Genomic DNA, 21855 nt, shown 5'->3' with positions numbered 1-21855 from the left:
CAAGATGAAGGCAGAGAGAATTCCAGCATGGATGGGGAAGGGCTCATGAAGCTCCTCCCCTATCTGAAGAGCTAGTGTGAGGGATGGCCTGTGTGGGAGGGAGAGTCAGTTGTACTCAAGGGTTTGGCCTCTCAGAGCCTACCCATGCCCCAGGAGACAGCCCTACACCCATGCCATGTAGGCAACAGTCAGTGGACTCAGGTCTTTTTTTTAAGAGCACTTAAAGTTGGGAGGAAAATTTGTAGAGAGACAGAGGAGGAATCTAGGTGGGAGAGAAATGGGAGGTGTATTTGACCAAAATACATTATATGTGTATATGAGATATATGTGTATATATAAAATACTGGCAAATACAGAATTCTATGCATGTCTCTACTGGAAGGGGAGCTAGAAAACACAAATGTCTATTGTAATAAAATGCCCAAAGGGACCGTTCTGTATCAACTAAGCATAGAGAAAGGAGGGTTCAGCACAGAGTCTCAGGCCGTGTGGCCTCCTGCATTAGGGCAGTGGAGTCTCAGGTCCTTATGGCAAGAGCACTTGACAAAGGAATCTTTACAGAAACAGAGACGCAAGGACTAAGACTGCAATATCCGAATCAATGGTGATGGTGGTCTCATGTCCACCCACTTTTCTCTGCATCTAAAAGGGCCCGTTGCCCTCTTAGACCCACAGGCTGGAGGGTTCACCCTCTGAGCCTTGTGTAAAATATATCCCGTAGCTGCTCAGCAAAAGAACTTTTCCAGGGCTGAGGAAACAGTCCTAACAGTTTCATCTGTATTCACACAGAATCTACTCATTATCTCAAGAGAACGGAGAGAACGTGATTTGGAGAGGATTTGTTTTTACTGTAAAATGTACTAAGCAGATAACTTACTGTGCAAGTTCAGACTCCAATGCAGAAAGCATTTTCTTCAATAACATTTTTTTTTTTTGACGTGGTAGCAGCGTTTATTGAGGGTGGGGGCATCAGTCCTTCTTGGCCGCCGATGGCAGCCAGCACGTTGCTCAGCTCCTCCCGCTTCCTCTTGGTGATGATGTGCATACGAACCCTCTTCTTGATGAACTTGAGTGAGCGCTTGTCCTTGGACACCTTGAGCAGCTCCATGGCGCATGGCTAGTAGGGCACAAAGCCGCACACCTCCCGGATCATGTCCCGCAAGAAATTGGTGTGCTTGGTGAGGAGCCTGCGGCGCCGGCTGTGTCTCGGCTTGCTGACGTTCTTCTTCACCTTGTGGCCCTTGTTGAGGCCCACGGCCATGGGGTAGCGCAGGGCCATGGCTGCTGCTCTCCGATGGCGGTCGAAACAGGCCTCAATAACATTTTCAAATAATAAAACATGGTCAAGTGCTACAGATCATCGACTGGACTGGCCTCGGATTATTAGAGCTTGGTGGAAGGATCATTTTATATCTAGGTGAATAGCGGTCTAATTAAAAGTGAGCTCAACTGCCCAAGGGAGACTTTGGGTGCATGGTGAGTTAACTAATAATCAGCTTTAGAAAGTTATAAAATCTTTACAACTGCGAATTTCTCACCATTGTCCTGGTATCAAACTCCTAAAATCATGAGATAAGGCGACGTGGGTCTGATCCACCACTGTCTTTTCTTCTGTAGCAGGGCTGGTGGCAAATCTTGGTGTCTGGCAGACCAGAGCCCCTGGCCATTGTTTCTTGACCTATTACCAATATGGCCTGTGTGCTAATATCATTATAATGTTTTTCTTGAATTTCCATACATCTAGGGCTATAATGTAAAGAATTAGTAGTTGCAGGTATTGGCAGTTCTTTTGTATCCAATGTCATTTTAGAAACATGTGATTCCGAGTAGCTGAGGCATAGCCCGCTCTGCTTCACTGAAGATATTTCTCTATTCAGCTTCCAGTTTGAGTGACTTCCAGAAGTAAGAGCTGTGCTACAGTGTAGTGACCATGACACATACAAAGAAAATGCCTGATGGTGGGTCCTGTCAGTGATGGGTAATGAATAGTGCTGAGTTCAGTCCATTTGAACTGTAGGGAAGGTGGCCAGGCAGGACCAAAAGCTAGAGAACAGAGCAGCAGCAACACACGTGTGCACACATGCACATTCACAAGCAGATACACACAGACACACATGCACACAGAGACACAACTTCAAGCTCCAATGAACACTACTGGATCTACTTGATTTTTTTCAACCCCTGTACTGAGCTGTGAAGACTCCCTGGAGCATTATCCTTTGAAAACAATGCATCTACCTTGAACGTAAGAAAATTAAAGGACTGAAGACAGAACTCCAAGAGCAGAAAGAGATTGAATCCCATCTAGAAACAGGTATTTTGCTGCATGGCTGCCTCTGCTTCAAAGCCATCTGTGGCTTTCTGGGCATCTCACTCACACTTCAATTCTTTAACAACACACTCTTGAACATGCCTTGGGGACTCACTTTGAAATGTCAAGCAGAAGCACTTCCTCAGAGGACAGGCCTTCACAGAGCTCCAGAAACCACAGATCTCAAGCCCCACAACCTGCAGAGGATCACTGCCCAGGTCTGAGCACTTGGAATGAGTCTCTCCAAACTGCTCAACTTCTAAATCAAGTTTGTATATCCACTTGTAAATGGGGTCCTGGGACAAAGCAAAAAATGCTGTAGATGTTGTCTTTGCCTTAGTGGGATAAGAAGTTAAACTGAGTGTCAACAAAAGTAAAGGGAAAGAAAAATCATTTCCCAAACTCTTTCTAGAACATTCCTCCCCAGCACTGAGCAGGGCATTATAGTTTATATTGCTTTCAAAATTCACACATCCAACTGTCTGTTAATCCACCCACTGATTTGAATACTTGAAGCCATAGGTTCGCCTCATTTTAATGCGTTTCTGTTTCCAATGTTTTTTTAATGTACTTTTGTGAATTAAACCTTAACATGTCAGGACACAAAGGCCTTCATAATGAGCTGTGTGGCTCTAGACAAAATGTGATAACAAAAGAATATACTTCTGAAAATAAATCTCAGGAGTGTTCATTGTTAACAGTCTGATAAGTGTGATGCATAAGCTCTCATTGCTAAAGTGGGGGTGATTACAGTAATTTGGGTCATGGTTGGGTTGCTTATAAATGATACAATACAAATCAGCCCTTGCCCAAAGATAGTACAGAACACAGTGGTTCAGTATGAAGGCTATTATAGTCAAGTACTCAGGTTTGCTGGTGGCTGGTGAAGTTCATGTGCCTCTTCTGCCTCAGTTACCACTTCTGTAGGATGGAGACAGCTCTAAGGTCATGTGTCCACGCTGTGGCCTGGCTAGGAGATTTTAAGGTTCACTGGGAGTGTGTGATCTTAGAGGAGCAGGTCTGTCACGGCCATCCCTACACAGATGGCACAATTGCAGTCTCTTGTAACTAGACTTTCTCTGCATGGATGTCTGTGCGTCACATGTATACAGTGCCCAAGGAAGTCAGAAGAGGGTGCTGGATGCCCTGGAACTGAAGTTATGGATGGTTGTAAGCTGCCATCTTGGTCCTGAGAACCAAACTTAAGGCTTCTGCAAGAGCAATCAGTGCACTTGACCAATAAACTGACTCTTCAGTCTCTCAACTTCCTTTTATTTTTAAAATCTTAGCCTTTTGAATAAATAAAAGTATGGGTCTGCATATCTATATGTATACTACATATGTGCCTGGCGCCTGGGATGACCAGATGAGGCTTCAGACCACCATGGACTGGGGTGATCAAAGGTTGAGGGGTGCTATGCAGATACTGGGAACCAAACCCAGGTCCTCTGCAAAAGCAGCCAGTGCTCTTAACTGCTGAGCTGTCTCTACCTCCCTGTGACTTCCCTTTACTCCGCTCACATCCTAACTGCACTGATAAGTTGATTTTGAACCCAATGCTCCTGCATTTGCAGCTCTTAGGTTGAGTGGTGTTTACAAAGTATGTTTCAATTCTACAGAATTATTGCAAATGCTTATTAGAAGGTTTCTAAATTAAATGTGTGCCCTTCAGTAGTAAAGCATCAACCTCCAGTAGAAGTCTGTGAAATGAACAAGGAACCTCCCGCTGGTATGTGGCAGGATTTCCACTCTATGAGGAAATGAGAGGTCGGGAAATGCCATGTGGAAAGAACAACACTCAGTGCATGCCACACCGTGTACAAGGGGAGAGTCCACTCTTCCGAACACCGAGGTGAGTTCTGTGCTTGCAGATTGAGAGGTCTGTGGGCACCCATCTCACAGGCTGCAGAAACAGAAACTTTTATCCAAGCAGTGGATTACAGCTGTGGTTTCTATGTGTGTCCCAAACTTGTATTAGACTGTGCTGTTACGTAAAGTTGCCAGTGGTCAGGTTAGGAACAGAGTGACATCAGGGTGGAGGAATGATTCATCTACTAAGAGTTAATGCTAAAGAGATCTTTGAAAATCTGCAGAGTAAAAGAATAACCCTCTTATTGATAGCATAATTACTTAAAACTTTTAATCAACCGAACATTTTCTGTACGATATTTATAAAATGAGTTTAAGAACAAGTTGTGAATTAAAATTTATAAACTATCCAAATGTTTCTTGGTCTAATCACAGATTAGATCTTTATGCCTTCCATAAAATGATACCCTCAGTCATAGGTTTAAGCACCACCTATGACAAAATAATACATGCTATAATTTTTAAACCTTGATTTTATTTATAGTATAATTGTTTTTTATAAGTAAACTTATTAAAATGTTTTCAAAACAAAAATTGGAGCACGAAAGGGTAGCCTTGGGTATCACAAATTATCTGACATAAGTATTCCCCTAAATTGGGGACACTTGAATGTTATTTTGTATGTCAATAGTAATCATTGGACTGAAATTCAAGTGATGTTTAATGCAGCAGATAAATCTTTAAGAATGAAACTGCACAGAAAATGACATTCAAAGCATGTGTGGCTCACTCCAATCCTGTCTCTCAGGAAGTCAAGGGAGGAGGTCTCCAGTGAACTCTCTGATCCAGCCTGAATTACAAAGTAGGACCTGGGGTCAAAAAAAAAAAAAAAAAACCTGGACAGAGGGCTCTTCAGCAGCAAAATGCTCTCTACCCAAGCATGACACGTGTCAGGATTGGGGGTCAGGGCATCATGGTGGCACAAGCCCACAGCACCAGCTGTGAGGAGGTGGGGTGACAGGCAGATCCCTGAAGCTTATTGGTCAACTACCCTAGATGACCCAGTGAAATTCAGGTACAGCCCTCTCTCCATGGAAGGTCTAGGGGAAGATGGAGGGAGCAAGGGGGAAGAGGTGCGATCAAGATCTGTATAGATGGACAGGATTTTCAAAGAATGGAAGAGAAGTATCTTAAGAAGGTGGACAGCAGCCCTGAGCAGAGCCCTGGGTCTACTGTACTCACAGCCCTGAATTTGAACCCCAGCGGGAGTAAAATTGGATATTAATATGAATAAAGCAATTAACTGAAATCTTCTTTAAAAATTCAAGGAACAAGAAAAGTGGAGAGAGAGCTAAAGAAGACACACGACATTGACTTCAAGCCTCTGCCCACCCACATGCAAGTGTATGTGTACCTGCACACATACAGTAACACACACAGAGACTCCTAGAGAAACTGTAATGCAAATGTGAGATCAGCATCAATCAGCACTGGTTTTCAATGGATGGAACAAAAGAAAAGAAGACATGAAAGCTGTAATGAATATCAACAGAACTCATCTGCTGGGTGTAGATTCAGCTGGGTTTTGCTTGTGTGTGCACAGGGACATCATCCCGCACTGCTGTGTTTCTGTCCTGAATGTGAAGCTCTCAGGCACACTGAGCTGCCCTGCAATGATGGCAGCTGTCCGATTCTTCTCTTTCACAAAGACCAACCACAAGTCAATGTGCAATGGAGTACACATTGAACATTCAGGAAAGGGGCAGTTGTGCAGGCCAGAAGACTGTATAATAAATAAATAAATAAATAAATAAATAAATAAATAAATAAATAAATAAATAAATAAATAAATAAATAAATAAATAAATAAGTAAATAAGTAAATAAGTAAATAAGTAAATAAATAAATAAATAAATAAATAAATAAATAAATCTTTAAAGGGGGTGGGGGCAGGTGATGGTGGCCCACACCTGTAGTCCTAGCTACTCAGGAGGATCACTTGAGTCTAGGAGTTCTGGGCTTTAGTGCACTATGCCAACCAGGTGTCCACGCTAAGTTCAGCATCAATATGGTGACCTTCCGGGAGTGGGGTGGCCTAAGGAGGGGTGAACCGGTCCAGATTGGAAATGAAGCAGGTCAAAACTCCCATGCTGATTTTTTTCTGTTAAAGGATATCAAGGATTTATTGAGATATATAAAGGGGAGAAATACACTCACAGATACAGAACAAAATTAATGGCCATTGTCATCCTCTGTTCTGCGAGGAGTGGGGGAGCTGTGAATAGAACCAGCTGTCTGGCCTCTAACCACCCCAAGAGAGTGAACACATGCCCCTCCTCAGTTTTAAGCTGTCACGTACCCAGAAAAAAAAAATGCTTCTATCCGGCCAGATACCCTAAGGTCATTGGCGGAGCGAATTCCCACACCGCAGTTGTTAGACATGGGGGTAGAAACATGCAAAGAAAAAATGCATTCGGCTAATGTCCTCACATTGAAAATAACTTAAAGTTGGATGCAAGTTGGTATTAGTCAGCTTTGTGTCACTGTAACAAAATACCTGGAATATTCAACTGAGAAAGTGGGAAGGTTTGGGGGAAGTTGTGGTTTCATAGGTTTCAACCAGATAGGTTTCTCCTGGCTCCCCTTGCTTCTGGTCTGCAGCTGTGCAGGGAACAGTGCTGGAACAGGGGGAAAGGAAGGTGCGAGGGACTCATGCGCTCCTCAAGGGCAAGACCCTGTGACCTCCCATCTGCTGGACTTTCCCCTTTAAGGCTTGTACCTCCTTCCAATGGAGTCTCAGGCTGGCAACTAACATATGGGGTAAGCTTATCCAAAGCACCACCTTAGGAAATCCTGTTCTGAAAGTCACGTGGGGTCATTTGTAAGCAGGAGCATCCTCTGTGTTCTCCAGAGCCCCAGTGTCCATTATATGTCCATGCTCTGATCTCCTTACACTCATCCATCCCCCTGCCCTGATGACCACGTACCCCCCCACACACACACATCCAGATCTCACAGGATAGTTCACCCAGTAAGAACAATTCTCTCCCAAGCAGAACATGATGAAAAGTTTAAGCAGGATCATTGCATCTCTTTCTGCTACTGGCTGAATGTCTACAACATGCAAATGGTGTGTGTGTGCATTGGGTTCTTGTAATCTTGTAGGCAAAAACAGCTCACTCTTACTTACAGGGAGACCAGTGTGGTGATATATTGTGCACACTAATAAACTTGCCTGAGGGTCTGAGAACAGAGCCAGCCACTAGTTCTATCTCTATGAAATCCTCAGTCTAAAGAGGGTGAGTTCCTGTTTCCTCACACCTTATATACCTTTCTCTGCCCTGCCATATTACTTCCTGGGATTAAAGGCATGTGTGCTTCCCAAGCAAAGGCATGAGATCTCAAGTGCTGGGATTAAAGGTGTGTGCCACCACTGTCTAACGTCTATGTCTAATCTAGCGGCTGGCTCTGTCCTCTCATCCTCAGGCAAGTTTATTAGGGTACACAATATATCACCACAGACCAAGCTAAGATGGGTTTGCACATCAGAACAGAGGCTGAGTAAACATTCTGAGGCCACAGTGGGGAAGCATGCAGCCAAGATTTGAACCTAGGTCTCTCTGCAACATGCCACCCACCCCAATACTACTGAAAATATCACATATTCCTTTTAGAATAGAGAAAATGTAAAAAAAAAAAAAAAAAAAACTAGACGTCAATTCAGCAGGACCTACACTTATCTATCCCCACACTGACTTTCGGGATGTGACTTTGTCAATGACAGTCGCGCATGGGCCTCTGTGCAATTACAAAAACTCATCCTGAACCCCAGAGCCATAAAAGGAAAGTCTGACATCACACTCAGCACCTATGAGCTTGACGTTCACAGCTGGAGTATCCAACTATTTCCAAGGTGCTTAATCAAAAGTTCAGCTCATGCATTCCACGGAAGCTGTCTGTGTGAACATACATGTCCACACAAACGGTCAGACATCCATGGCATTCTCATGACATCATACTCAGAGACGGTCAGGCTTCTAGGGAACATGACATGCATGATGTCATATTCAGGATGTGCACCTACACTCTTGGTTGAGCAGATGTATATTTTAGACTACACTTTGCTGGCTTGCCACAGTGGCTATGGTGATGGGCTGGGAGAACCACCCACAGTCATTGACAAACCTGCAAAGACAGGAGAGACCCGCCCGCCTGCCTCCACTTCCTGTCCGTATGAGTCACGGCAGCCCCTGGGCTTCAGTTCTCCCTGTACTGGAGCTAGAATTAGAGGGGTGCAGGTGTGGCCACCCCCTCCACTCCGCCTGCTCACCTACCTCAGCTCTGCCATGGCTCCCTTTCTATTTGGGGACAACTGAGTCAACTAACACTGAGTAATGCTACTGACCCAGCAAACTACCAGCACCTTTGCGTCCTCTTCACTTCCTGTCTATTTCAAAGAAAAGAAAAACACTTTAAGAAAGTTATGGTGCTGCTGGGCTGCAGTGCAACATGCCACCCTGGGGATAGTCTATATTTCCATCAGGCTCACTGGTAGGAGGGTTCTCAGACTGCACCAAGAGCATCTACCTCAGTTAGTGACAAGTAAAGTAGAGGCCGAGTCTGGGAAGAGTGATAAGTGAGCATCACACACTCTAAGTGTGTCTTACCAAGGCAGTTGTACTCTCAGGAGTTTGCACTGGGAAATTCTCAGGGAAAGAGATGAAGTTTAAGATAAGAGAATTCTTGGCATTCTTACCACAATAACAAAACAAAATGAAAAGAGTCTGAACCTGAGGGAAAAAAGGGATTTGACAACAAGCAGGCAAACATGGAGCTTACGTGCTTTCCCGGATCACCCAAAGTAGCTCATCAGGAGACTGGACTGACATGAAAACATACTCCAACAATAATTAGAAAACTAAAAAAGGCTATTAAATGTGTGTTGGTGTCAATTTCACATGACCTACTGTCTGGGTATCCAGGAAGTCTGATGTTTAAAATGTCAGGTGAACAGGGAGCAAATGTGACTTTGATAGATGAGTTACGTTTGGATGATTTTGCACTGGGGATTTGCTGCCCCTCCACCCCTTCACTCCCCCTACCATCCCTGTCTCCTCTCCCAACTCCCATGAAGGTCTCAGACTGGTTTTCCCCAGAGTCCCACCTTGCTAGAAAGGCACACGTTGTTGTGATAAAGGGCATAGTGGTTTCCGGATGTCTTCACAGGAACCTTTCAAGACGCTCCTGTTCCTGACACCCAAATAAATCTTGTGAGGCAGTTTCTCAGGGTCAGAGCATCATGTGCAGGGCTCTGCATGAAGCCATGGTTCTTGTCAAAGCAAATGTGTTCTGAATCAGTTTCCCACACATCCTGGCCATTTTTATCCCTCTTGTCTTAGTGAAAGGAATGGGAATCTGGGTGTCCTGTGGCATAGCAGCATGACCCCAGGTCTCAGAATCCAGAAGATGATTTACCAGGGGAAGAGAGAACCTCAAGGAATGGAGTTTCTATCCTTTCCTTCAAAAGAGGAAGTTCTAAGGTACCCAGCTAATGATACCCTGATCTCGATGTCACTCTGGTATCCAGGGCACAGATGTTAAACTGCACTGTACATGAAAACCATGCAGGAAAGCTGAGCAAAACACACATGTCCTGTGTGGATAACAGTCTTGGGTATCTGATTCCTTGATATATTGTATGAGAAAATCCTACATGGAGCCTCTACAGGGCCCAGTGTAGAATGGCTATCCCAGGCAGTGTCCATATGGGAAACCAAATAGGAATCCCTTCTGCCTCAAGGAATGGTCTCAAAACTGATATGTAAAAATAGACACCAAGTTTAAGGTTAGTCTTAGATTATATGCCACCATACTGTTGCCATGCAGGGTGAAGAAGATGCCGAGCATGTCGGCAGAATCTGCTTTAAAAGGACATGGCCAGTAGCTCAACCTGGCAGTGTTTCAGTGTCTCGTGCCCTGTGTGGGACAGGTGAGAGAGATCTGGATAAGTGGGAAGGACATACAGCTTCCTCCTGTGCAGCAGCTATTTGAACACTGTGCTCTGGGCTCCAGGTGCTTTGCATTCAATCTGGTGTCATTTGTTTGTTTTACACCATTCTGAGTTCACTTCTAAGTGGACTCCCGGGAACATCACAGTGTTTTTGAAAATCATTTTGCTTTGAAACCAGAAAATGTTTAATGTAAATGTGCCCATGCCACTTATTACCGGGCCTATTATGAGCAGGTTAATCTACTTGGGAGTCTGTCACCTTGGGGTTAGGTCACTCTATCATGTGCAGGCTTTCCATGGTTCAGAACAAAACAGCTAAACTCCCCTTTCCATGGGAGGTGACTTCTACCTCACAGATTTGTTGAAAGTATTACATATTAAGCCTTTCTTGGGGATGTGCCTCAGTGGTGGAGTGCTTAACTAGTATTTGTGAGGCCCTAGATTCTATTTCTAGTCTGACAAATAATAGCTATAGATGATGATTGATGGGTAGATTAATAGGTGGGTGATAGACAGACAGATAGATGATAGACAGATGATAGATAGACAGACAGATAGATAGATAGATAGACAGACAGACAGACAGACAGACAGACAGACAGATAGATAGATAGATAGATAGATAGATAGATAGATAGATAGACAGATAGACAGATAGACAGATAAATAGAATAGATTATAGGTCAGCTGGATGACTGGATAACTAGATGACTGGATGGATGGATGGATGGATGGTTGGATGGATGGATGGATGGATGGATGGATGGAATGTCTTCTGATAGAGTGTCTTCTGACCTCCACAGGCTCACAGTGATGTGCATACATGTGAGTCATGTATGTACACTCACACACACACACACTCACACACACACACACACACACACACACACACACACACACACACAAGCATATACACAATAAACAGATAAAATGTAAGCCACAATGACTATGAAACCATATCAAATTCCAGCTCCTTGAATACTATGCAGGGTGGCTCACTTGTTTGGAGTCTAAAGGCAGGAACACTGCACCTGTTGCTTATCTCTCCCCCACTTCCTCATGCAGCTGTGGTCAATACAGTTAAGGCTGGAATTTACCATGGAAACTAACACAGATGTGAGAAAACCACTTTCTCCTGGAGAGATGAACACTATTGCACCATTCTTCTCGTAGGAACTAACCTGCAGTGGCTGTGGAGCCGCCTGCCTGCATGTTCCCTAAGCCACTCTGTCCTTCCCTCTCTCTTCCCTCCCTCTTCCTTGCCCTTCTCTCCCCCTCTCTGAGTTCAGCATTTTACTCATTCCTCCTAATCTCTCGCTGGGTTCATCTTTTCCTCCTGTGCCTTGTAGACATGGATTCATGATTTAAGACTCTGGCCAGCCATCACTTTCCCAAGAGTGTTTTTTTTCCCACTACTCTAGGCTCACTCTGAGTTCACAGTTAGGAGCCATAGTTTCAGTGAGTCTTATCCTAAAATTCCAATTTAAAATTGGACCTTCCACAGCTCCTATTCTGCTTGCCCTCTGCCTCTTGCTATGGTTTATCACTCAGCACTTATCTTCTTTCCATGTAAAATGTAACTCTTATATTTCATATTTATATGTATGAAAACATGCCCATGAAATCCAAAGAGGGACATCATCAGACCCCTTAGTGCGAGAGATACAGGTGTGTGTGTGAGCCACCAGGTGCTGGTGCTGTATCCAAACACAAATCTTCTGATAGAACAGTGGGCACTCTTAGCCCTAACCACTGCTCTCTCTCTCCAGCTCTTAAATTTTGATTTAAAAAAATGTTTCTAAGTTCATTGGGGACCAAGAATCCTAGTCCTGTCTTATTCTCTTATGCAGTTCTCCTGCCTAGGATGTATTAGATATTTGGCAAAGAGTAAAATGAATAAATTACATTTGTAAGAGGCAGTGTGGGACCAGGTTCCAAACTATGACAAAGCTTCAAGCTCATGGCAGTTATGTAGTTAGCCTGAATTATTTCATAAGGTAGTTAAGACTCATAGAAATAACACGTGGTACCTGTATAAGATGGTGAACCGACTGAGACTCATATCTTGCACTAACATGTCTGTGTTTTTCTCCCACACAGGTGCAATTAAGACCCTTCAAGGACCCCATAGGACTGGCTCCATGGCAGCCTATTGGAGAATCAGCAAGCTGCCTCTCCCTCTCTACTAGCCAGGGTCAGACCTGACTCTGCAGGGAACCTTTGGGGAGAGCTGGACCTGGCTGCCCAGAACCACCTTTGAAGAGAATGTAGGTCTCGGCAGCCAACTGTGATGGGATCTTCTCCTGCCTCATATATCAAGGCTATTAGCCTGCTGATGAGCCTTGAGACTTCACTCATGAACAAATAGATGAAGATGCTTCCAGATTTGGCTTTAGATTATTAAACATGAAACACCCCAACATCAACAACACAACTGAATTATTCAAATGCCACCCTGTGGGAGTCAAGGCTTTGAGATCTTTTCTGGGCTACATCTGCAATATGGCAAGATGCCTGCTACAGGAGGTGCATGTCAGGGGAGGAATATGCTGGAAGCATCTAGGGGCAGCCTCCCAGGCTGCTTTGACAGCAGATAAATGAAGCAGGATTTTGCCAATGACTCATTCCCACTTGTGGTGCCTCTACGGAGTTTTCCTCTTCTGCTCACATTCATTCAAGACAAAATTTAAATGTATGTTGTTAAGTCTTCTCCTGCCTAATGATAACCATGGTATTGTGTTTGTTTAGTGACTATGACATTCTTCAAGCCCAGTGAGAATGATATTTCCTCATGCAGGCACATCGGGAGACTTAGTAATCCCCCTGCCTCTTCTCAAAGAGTAGAAGGATTGGCAAGAGACAATGTTCTAGGATTTCATGTGTACTTCTGCTTTCTTAGTCCTCATCTCATGAACAAGAATTTCTCTTCAGATACTGAGGGATTTGGCAAGCCCTGGGGATGATCTGTGGTGCACAGCTGAGTTAATGACTCAAAAAGGATGCATGTGATACAGCTTCCATTGCGTCCTAAGACAACATGGAGTCATTTCATGCCATCTCTCCTTCATTAAAGCAGTAGAAACCACTGGAGATTGCGTTTGGACTTGTTTTGTTTTCCACAGTTCCCATGTGCAGCTAGAGCAGCTCCTAAGGCTGAGATCAAGCCCAGCATCTGAGATAGGGTAGATGTCCAGAATGTTGGGGGAAGATGGCCAGTCATGAGCTTTATACACAAAGTCAAGGAAGGAAAAAAGTCACTGACATTTGTTGATGGGATCTCAGATCACAAGTGTTTCAGTGCATTGTCAGCTGGTCTCTTCTGTTCTTGGGAGCACAGTCCTAGGGGAACATCACAGTCCTCAGTCTGCATCATCTGTCCCTGCTCCAACACCAAATCAATTATTTCCCCCAATGATCCTGACTCCATTTATTAGAACCCAAGAGAAGTTTGCTAGCTGTGGCTATTTCTACCAAGTGGCATTGGGTAGAACTAAGAAAACTGTTTAACTATACACATACTGGTAGACTGTAGCTTGCCATGGTAGTTTGAATAAAAGTAGCCCCCATAGGCTCACAGGGAGTGGCACTATCAGGAAGTATGACCTTGTTGGAGTAGGTGTGGCATTGTTGGAGTAAGTATGTTACTAGGATTTGGATTTCAAATGCTAAAGCCAGGCCCATGCTCTCTCTCTCTCTCTCTCTCTCTCTCTCTCTCTCTCTCTCTCTCTCTCTTTCTCTCCCTCCCTCCCTCTCTTCCTGCTGCCTGCCAGTCTAGATGTGGGACTCTCAGCTACTGCTCCAGGATCATGTCTGCCTATGTGCTGCCATGCTTTCCATCATGGTGATAGTGGACTAAACCTCTGAACTGTAAGCCAGTCCCAACTAAATGCTTTCCTTTATAAATGTTGCTGTGGTCATGATATCTCATCAAAGCAATGAAATGCTAAGACAATCACTATATAGAAAAGACTAATAGATGACTAATAATATATAGTTGATAAGTGATGATAGGTAGATAGATATATGATAGATGATGTGTAGATAGGTAGATCATAGATTGATTATGAGTAGTCTATAGATAGTAACTAATTAATGACTAATAGATAAATTAATGATAATAGATTATTGATAGATGATAGATAGATTATAGAATGATAACAGGTAACTAATAGGTATGTAATTGATAATAGATGATATGTAGAGAACAGGTTACAACTAATAGTTACATAGTTGATAGTAGATGATAAATAATAGATTTTAGACACATATAGAAATAGTAGGTAATATATGACCAATAGAAATGTAATTGTGGTAGCAGAGAGAAGGCATAAATATTAATAGGAAGATGACAGACAAACAGATGGTCATAAGTTAGTTCCTCCTGGCCTCTCCTCACTGCTGCTCTAGTCCCCAGGTTCTCTGCTCTCCCCCTACCCTTCACTAGGAGCTGCTCTCTGGCACTGAGAGAGACCTGCCTGCTTATTCCTTGTTAACAAGAGACAAAGCTTCATAATCGCTGGCCAACACTGTGAGCAAATGCTCACTAACTGGAGTACAATATTTATATACTTTTGTTTTGTCACATATCTAGTCAAAATACTTTTCCAAAATTACTCAGATTAGCTGTTTTCCTTACTAATATTTGCAGCATAATTAATTATATCATGCATCTCTAATAGAGTTTAAATTTAAATGTTATTGCTTACATGTGATGATGTGTCTCTACATTTTTTTGTCTTGGTTCCTGGGGCTGCTGTGACAAAGCATGGCAAACTGAGGGACTTTCCATGGCAGTGAGGTCCCCTCACGGCCCCAGAGCTTCGAGGTCAAGGTCAGGTCCAACAACTGCTTCAGAGGGTGCAGAGGAGCACCTATTCCAAGCAGTCCACCTTGGGATTGGCTGGCATTCTTGGGTATGCCCAGGCTTAGATGAAGCCTCACCCTGGTTCCTCTTTGACCTTCCCACAGTCTCCCTCTGTGTGTTGATGCCTCAAAAAGAAGAGCAGTTTACTACATCAGGGCATACCCTAAGGCAGCAAGAGATCTTCAGAACTAGTAATACACTTCTTAGGTGACATAAAGTCACATTCTGAAATGTGGGGTCAACACAAAAAACTTGATTGGGACACAAGGCAGCATCTATATCAGCCCCTATTCTGTAAGAGTGATATGCAATTAGTGATGAATATAAACTGATAATCCAGTCCTACATTCCAAGGGAGGTGAGTTACTCAGTACCACATTACTGTAATGAAATCCCCAAGGCAAGCTACTTTTGATTAAAAGGGTTTGAAAAGCTCACAGTTTGGGGAAGCTGAAAGCCCAAATTCAGTTGATCCCTTTGACTTGTCTCTGGTAAGGACCTCATGATGGACGCTGGCACAGGGTGGCGGGGGATTGTGGAGGCCAAAGAGACCATCTCTTGAGACAGGACTCCAGATGGCTTGTTCTTCTCAAATATATAGCCCAAGAGATGCACAAAATCCCTTAACCCCTACTAGATGGAACACTGCTGATGATCTATGGCTTTCTACTGGGTCCTACATTTTAAAGCCTCCATCACAGGACCCTTTTGGGATCAAGGAGAATAGAGTGGTCATAGTATTAGTAAAAGAGCATTGAGGCAGGACCTCCGGTTTGTGGCTTCACTATGTGATCTCAGTGTCTTGCCTCTGCCTCCTGTAAAAACTGAAGGATTTCATAAAACAAAGCATGTAAAAACTTTGCCATGGCACCTGGCAAATAGCAAGTGTCCAGTGGATGCTGTGGGGTTTTATCAAAAAGTCTGCACACGGATCTTCCCTCTTTCTTAATTAATTATGCCATTCATCTCCCTGGTTACATTTTAGAGGGCCAGGCAGAAATTAAACATTTAGAAGTTACAGTTAGCTTATTAATTGGTTTTGTTTAGTTGACATTCTGTGGGAGTCAAATTACTTGCCTTGGAAATGTGGGTTATTTTAACCACCATGAAAGACATGAAGTCACTGTTTTATATTAACTTTCAGCAAGTACAAAAATTCCCAAATAATATTAATAAGAGTGTGAAAGGATTATTTTTTAATTTTTCTGGAAAAATAATCAGGTTTCCATGATAACCATTTATGAATTTTATTTAGGAATCACATGCTTGAGAGTATCAATTAATTTCTTCTTGATGAACACTGAACTGGGTTTTGCATTTTATCCTACAGTAGGAAGCAGGTGCTTCCTCCCGTGAAGGGCCATGTGAGGCAGAGACCTTGGTTTTAGTGCATCATTCTTGCTTTCTCTTGCCAGGGTTATTAGTGAGGAAGGTACAAACAGAAGTATGCTCATACCAGTGCCTGCACAGGTGCTGCCTGTCTTCTGGACCCCGCTATCCCTGACTCCTCCATCTAAATAACTGTCCAAACTCACACACAACACCTTTTAAAGATGATGTTGGGGGTTTCCCTGAATGGGGAGTCATGTAGCTTCCATGCAAGGGAAACCCTTCTGTCTCATATCCCAAGTGCTCTGGGATCATCTATGGATAGGGTGCCATGCATTGGTCAGTAGCTCCTGTCAGCATCTCCAAATAAGTGACTGATAGCCTCCACCCTGTGCACTGCTTTCCTAGAGCCTTGCCCATACCTCTGAAAGCTGAGCAGAGCAGCAAGGGGATAGGGAGATTTGTGTTCACAGCTTCTATATTCTCTCCACACTGTTCAATTCCTCAAACCACACTAATGGGCCCTGAGGTCATAACAGGCATTGAGGACAATGGCTTGTAGATAGCTCTTTCTTACCAGCTGAAGCATTCCTGACTGGAGCCACCATTTGCTGATGCTAATGTCAGTGGTCACATAATTACTCAAACCTTCCTTTTTTCCTTCAAAGAAAGAAAATATGATTATTATGAAAGGAAACTATTGTTCTCATCTCTCTACCAAGTGTACAGTACTGCTATGGAGACCTGACATTTGAGACATCCTTTCCTGACTCCCTGTCCCCAGAACCACTGCCCAAATCCTCTTCACTGCCATATAGTTCAGATCTCCACTACAAACGGACTCAAACATCATGTGGATTCCTACTGTAGCTCACCATCTTCAAAAATGAAAACTGCCAATAGGTACTTTATAATTGCTGCTCTCCCGCGTGGGTCTATGAGTAGTCTCCATCCCAGACAGCAAGGATTAGGAAGTGAGTTTCTTCCTCTTACCCACACCAGTGAGCAGTAGATGGCCTGAGCCTCAGTCCTGACACCAACCTCTTGACTGCCCTGTAGAGCACGATGGGAGGTCATGATCAATGCTATTAAAGGAGCTGGTAATGTGCTGGTTTAATCTAGATTATATTCTTGAAATTGTAATCCTCCTTGGGTCTCCAGAACATCTGAATCATTCTGTGGAGTATTATTATGGACCAGCAAGCAATTATTTCTTAGATTAAACCTACACGAACCTTGGACTTGCAGTAACAGTCAGTGGGGATGTAGGCACATCTACCTCTGTTGTTCTGTTTTCTCCAGAGGGTCATAGGTTCTGCATTTCCCTAATTTATCAGTAACAGGAAGGCATTAACGTCCCTTTAGAAGGAAGAAGCCTTCAGTGTGAGCTACAAAAGCTGACTCCTGATTGCACGGCACTGACATTTCCCAAGTAGCACTTTGAAATACCCTGATGAAAAGAGATTTGATTATTAGTGCTTAGAGATAACATACTCAGTATTACCTGGAGATGTCTCCTCCATTTGTCTCTCACTTTTCACTCTCTTCAGCAATGAGAGTGCACATGTACATGCACATGCATACACATATGCACACACATATACATATACACATGCACACACATAGATTATATGCACATGCATACCTACACACACATATACACATGAATGTGCACACACAGATGTGCACACACTCATACACACATACATACACATAAGCATGTATACATACCTATGCATGTACACACACACACACACACACACACACACACACACACACACACACACTGCATGTGCACCCATTAGCTTCTTTGAATGCTCTAGTATTGCCAACTACTGTTCAAATTAGCTGCCACATGTCTGAGATAAAATAACAACAGTGGGAACCCCCTTCCTTCAGCTTCATCCTGGTTCTCAGTACGTGTCTTAATTTACCTTCAGTCGCTGGAACTATACACAGTTTAGAATCCCTCCTCCCCTTTTACCAGCAGCCCCCAGAGCATCAACACCATGAGGACATTAACAAACTCCATGAACACGTCCTGACGGCTTTGACTACCTTCCCTGGGAAGGAGGGCTCAGTGTGTGTGAGTCTACGTAAAGAGCGTCACTCCCTCTGCCACCAAGTGTGTACAGAAAGGACCAGAAATGTTGATGCAGGTGGGGAATGCTCAGAGCTTCAGCAACCATCCTCAGGGCCATGAACTTTATTCAATGGTTCATCTGCAACTCCAGCCCTAAACTGACCATACAATATTTAGGAATTCCCCCTTCCCAAGGACATTGGGGTCACAATCTTATGGAGCCACCAAGTCAACCAAGATATGTTCAAGCACACCACTACCAAAGTCCACACAAAGCACTATACAGTCTTGAAGATGTCACAAAATGGGGACTGAGCTGCTGACAGCCTGAAAGGGTGTATGTACACTTGCTTCCCACCACCTACTCATGTCTCAATTTAATCTCCCTCTTCGGACACTAGGAATCAAAACGCTTCTCTGAATTGACTCAGTCAAGTGGCTGTTAGAGGTTTTATTGGCACAGTTATCACTGGAAAAATGGAATAAAATGGAAACCTGGCTCAAATTTCATTTGCAGTTATATTTTTACTAAGACAGTTAACGACTTAAGGTCAACTCCATACAACATGCCATCATTCCTAATAGCAGTAAAATTTCACACAAAGTGTATCAATTAAAGTATAAAAAAACAAGATATTTTAATGATGTACAGAATATTAATTTGTGGCATGGTAGCCAGGAAAAAAAGTAGTATTTATATAACAGTGGAACAGGCATAAACCCATTCTTAGTCATCTGGTGACTAACACTGGTTCTAATAGGAAACATGAAAATGTCTACAGAAAAATAATCTGAAGAGGTAAAACAAAATATAAAGAGAAAATGTGTTCAGAAAGAACCATCTCTAGGGGTAAAGAGACATACACTTGAGTTGTGTATGTTAAATCCTATGAAAATAAAGAATATAACTATAGATTTCTTTATGGGTAGAAGCCCGTTAATTCCCAAGCACTTCATGAGGCATATTTTAACAAAACGGATCATCATATGTCAAGTTTAGTATTGGTGACCTATCATGTTTGTTACTGAACCAAAACCACATAATTACATTTTCAGAATCTGTACTTATGTGTCATTGTGAGTGCACATGCAATATGTGTAGATGGGCAGGGGATACAGAGACCTTGGCGTTGGTGTAGAGGTCAGAAGACAACCTGTAGGAGTTGGTTCTACCATTCCATCTTTATGAGGCTCCTGTAGATCAAATTCAATCACCAGGCTTCTATGGCAAGCATCTTTACCTATAGATCCATCTTGCTGGCCACATTACAGTCATATAAACAAAGCTTGTTAGTGGCAGGAATGTGGATTAATACCACATATCCTTTTTTTTCACTATAATGGATTTCTATTTTTTTCTGAACTAAGTCATCTTGCATCCAGTGGGGAGAAAATCCACACTTATTACCCCCATGTAGAGCAGTACCCATGCTTGCTTATGAATGTCTTCCAGGATGCTTCCCAGGGCCATTTGTGTCCATTAAAAACCCTGTAAGGAAAACAGAGTTACTTCACTAAGAACTAAGCTAGGATGGCCTCCCACCATTGATGTGTGCTAATGGATGCAAAGGTCACAGTGATTTAGAGTTCAGTGTTTTGGACATCCTGAGTACCTGGCCGGTCTGTCTCTGAGTTACCAGTACCATCAATGGCAGAATTGATGGCACTGTGGCATGAAGTACATCCCACTTAAACCTAGCTCATGACAGATATAAGTCTGTGCCTATTCAAAGGTGTAATTAACTTAAGATGCATACACCTAATCCAAGTGATACAGAAGATGCTTGTAAAAGTTACAACTTAGAAATAGATGTGAGATACAGGAAACCTGTCTTAGAATAAGCTTAAATGATCATGTATTTAGTATTCCAAAGTGATCCATTGCATGAACCTGTTCAGTGCAGCTCTATTCCCAACATTCAGGACATGGAAAGCGTATGCATTGATGGAGCCCATTGATGAATGAATGGAAGGCAATTGATGTGCATATACCAATGTATTATCATGTTATTCAGCACAAAGAAGAATGAAATCCTCTCATCAGCAAATAGTGAGAAGTGGAAGACACTGGGTTAAGTGAAATAAGCCAGGCACAGGAAGACAAGGACTACACATCCTGACCTGTGTGTGAAAATTTAGCAAGCTCTGAGAGGGCAGAGGTCATGACTGGATGTAAAAAGGGACGGGAATGGGGAGGTGGAATGAAGGAATGTTGGAACGGATTGGTGTGTGCTGTATGAAAGTGTTGAAACATCAGGCTGAGCCCCATAGAGGAATACAACGAATGCATGTTCATTAAAAACTAAAACAGAAGAACATGTAACTTTATTATTTATAAAAAAATAGTCAGAATAAATCATAGAAAAAATTGTTAGCTTTCCTTATATTAATAAACAGAAATGGATGACTGGACAGAAGCCATTTATGAGTAAAGTGTGGTTTAAAGTCTATTTAGCAAGCACATTTTGATTTCTGAGAGGATATCCATACACTTTTCATAAAATCTGAACATGACTCACAAATGTTCTGGTATATATGCTAAAACATATCTCTAGTTGAGAATTGTTTTTTGACTCTTCCACAGCATAGGAATGTTAGCACATACAAGCACACACATACACACACACACACACACACACACACACACACACACACACACATACACACCTTCAAAAACTCATGTACATAAATATGTATAGGTATAGATAGCCACCACCTTGACTACAGTATGAAACTTCTCTGTACACCAGCAAACACACTCCTTCTCAGTCCAACTTGCACTGAACTACTTACTAACCTTGGAGTCTTTCCCTTTCTGGAATGTCAAACTATGAACCTGTGTCATGTGTAGATTTCACTGTCTCTGGCTTGGTTTGGCTTAGTGTGCTTGAGGTTCTTTCATGAATGTGAGTGAGTGAGTGTTTTGGGGGGGTTGTATGCATGTGTATGCACCAGTATATGTGTGTGTCATTTGCTTCCTTTTTGTAAAAGGTTCACGTGTGGGCACACCCCAGTTTATTGCTCTACTTACCACATGGTGGACATTTGAATTGTATTATTTACTTTCTATAAACGAAGCTTTAAATGTCAGGTATACCTATCTGTATCCCCAGAGAGTTTCAGCTTTTAGAGGTAAATATTCAAGGCTAGCATTATTGAATTAAATGTGGGTTTTGGCTTCATAAAATCCTTCTTAAAGGATTTTGTGTAATTTTCATTCCCACCAACTACAGAATTCCCAGCCTCTTCACAAAGTATCCCTGTCTTCCTGTCCGACAGGCAGCAGTTTATAGAGGTTGCAAGTTGCTGGAAGTTTATCTTTCTCTAGTCACTAGCAATGGTCAACACAATGTAGCTTTCTAATCACTAGCAATGGCCAACACATTGTAATTATCTAATCACTAGCAATGGCAAACACATTGTAACTCTCTAGTCACTAGCAATGGCTA

The 21855-nt window shown here is 42.8% G+C and overlaps 1 pseudogene; it reads right to left on the bottom strand.

Moving 5' to 3' along the window:
- Positions 1-886: 886 nt before the first annotated feature.
- Positions 887-1305, bottom strand: LOC128116053 (60S ribosomal protein L36-like; annotated as a pseudogene).
- Between the last annotated feature and the right edge of the window lie 20550 nt (positions 1306-21855).

This window comes from Peromyscus californicus, unplaced genomic scaffold, assembly GCF_007827085.1.
Source record: "Peromyscus californicus insignis strain IS unplaced genomic scaffold, ASM782708v3 Scaffold_1__1_contigs__length_55948999, whole genome shotgun sequence".
Classification (NCBI taxonomy): Eukaryota; Metazoa; Chordata; class Mammalia; order Rodentia; family Cricetidae; genus Peromyscus; species Peromyscus californicus.
This window is presented reverse-complemented; position numbering and strand designations above follow the sequence as displayed.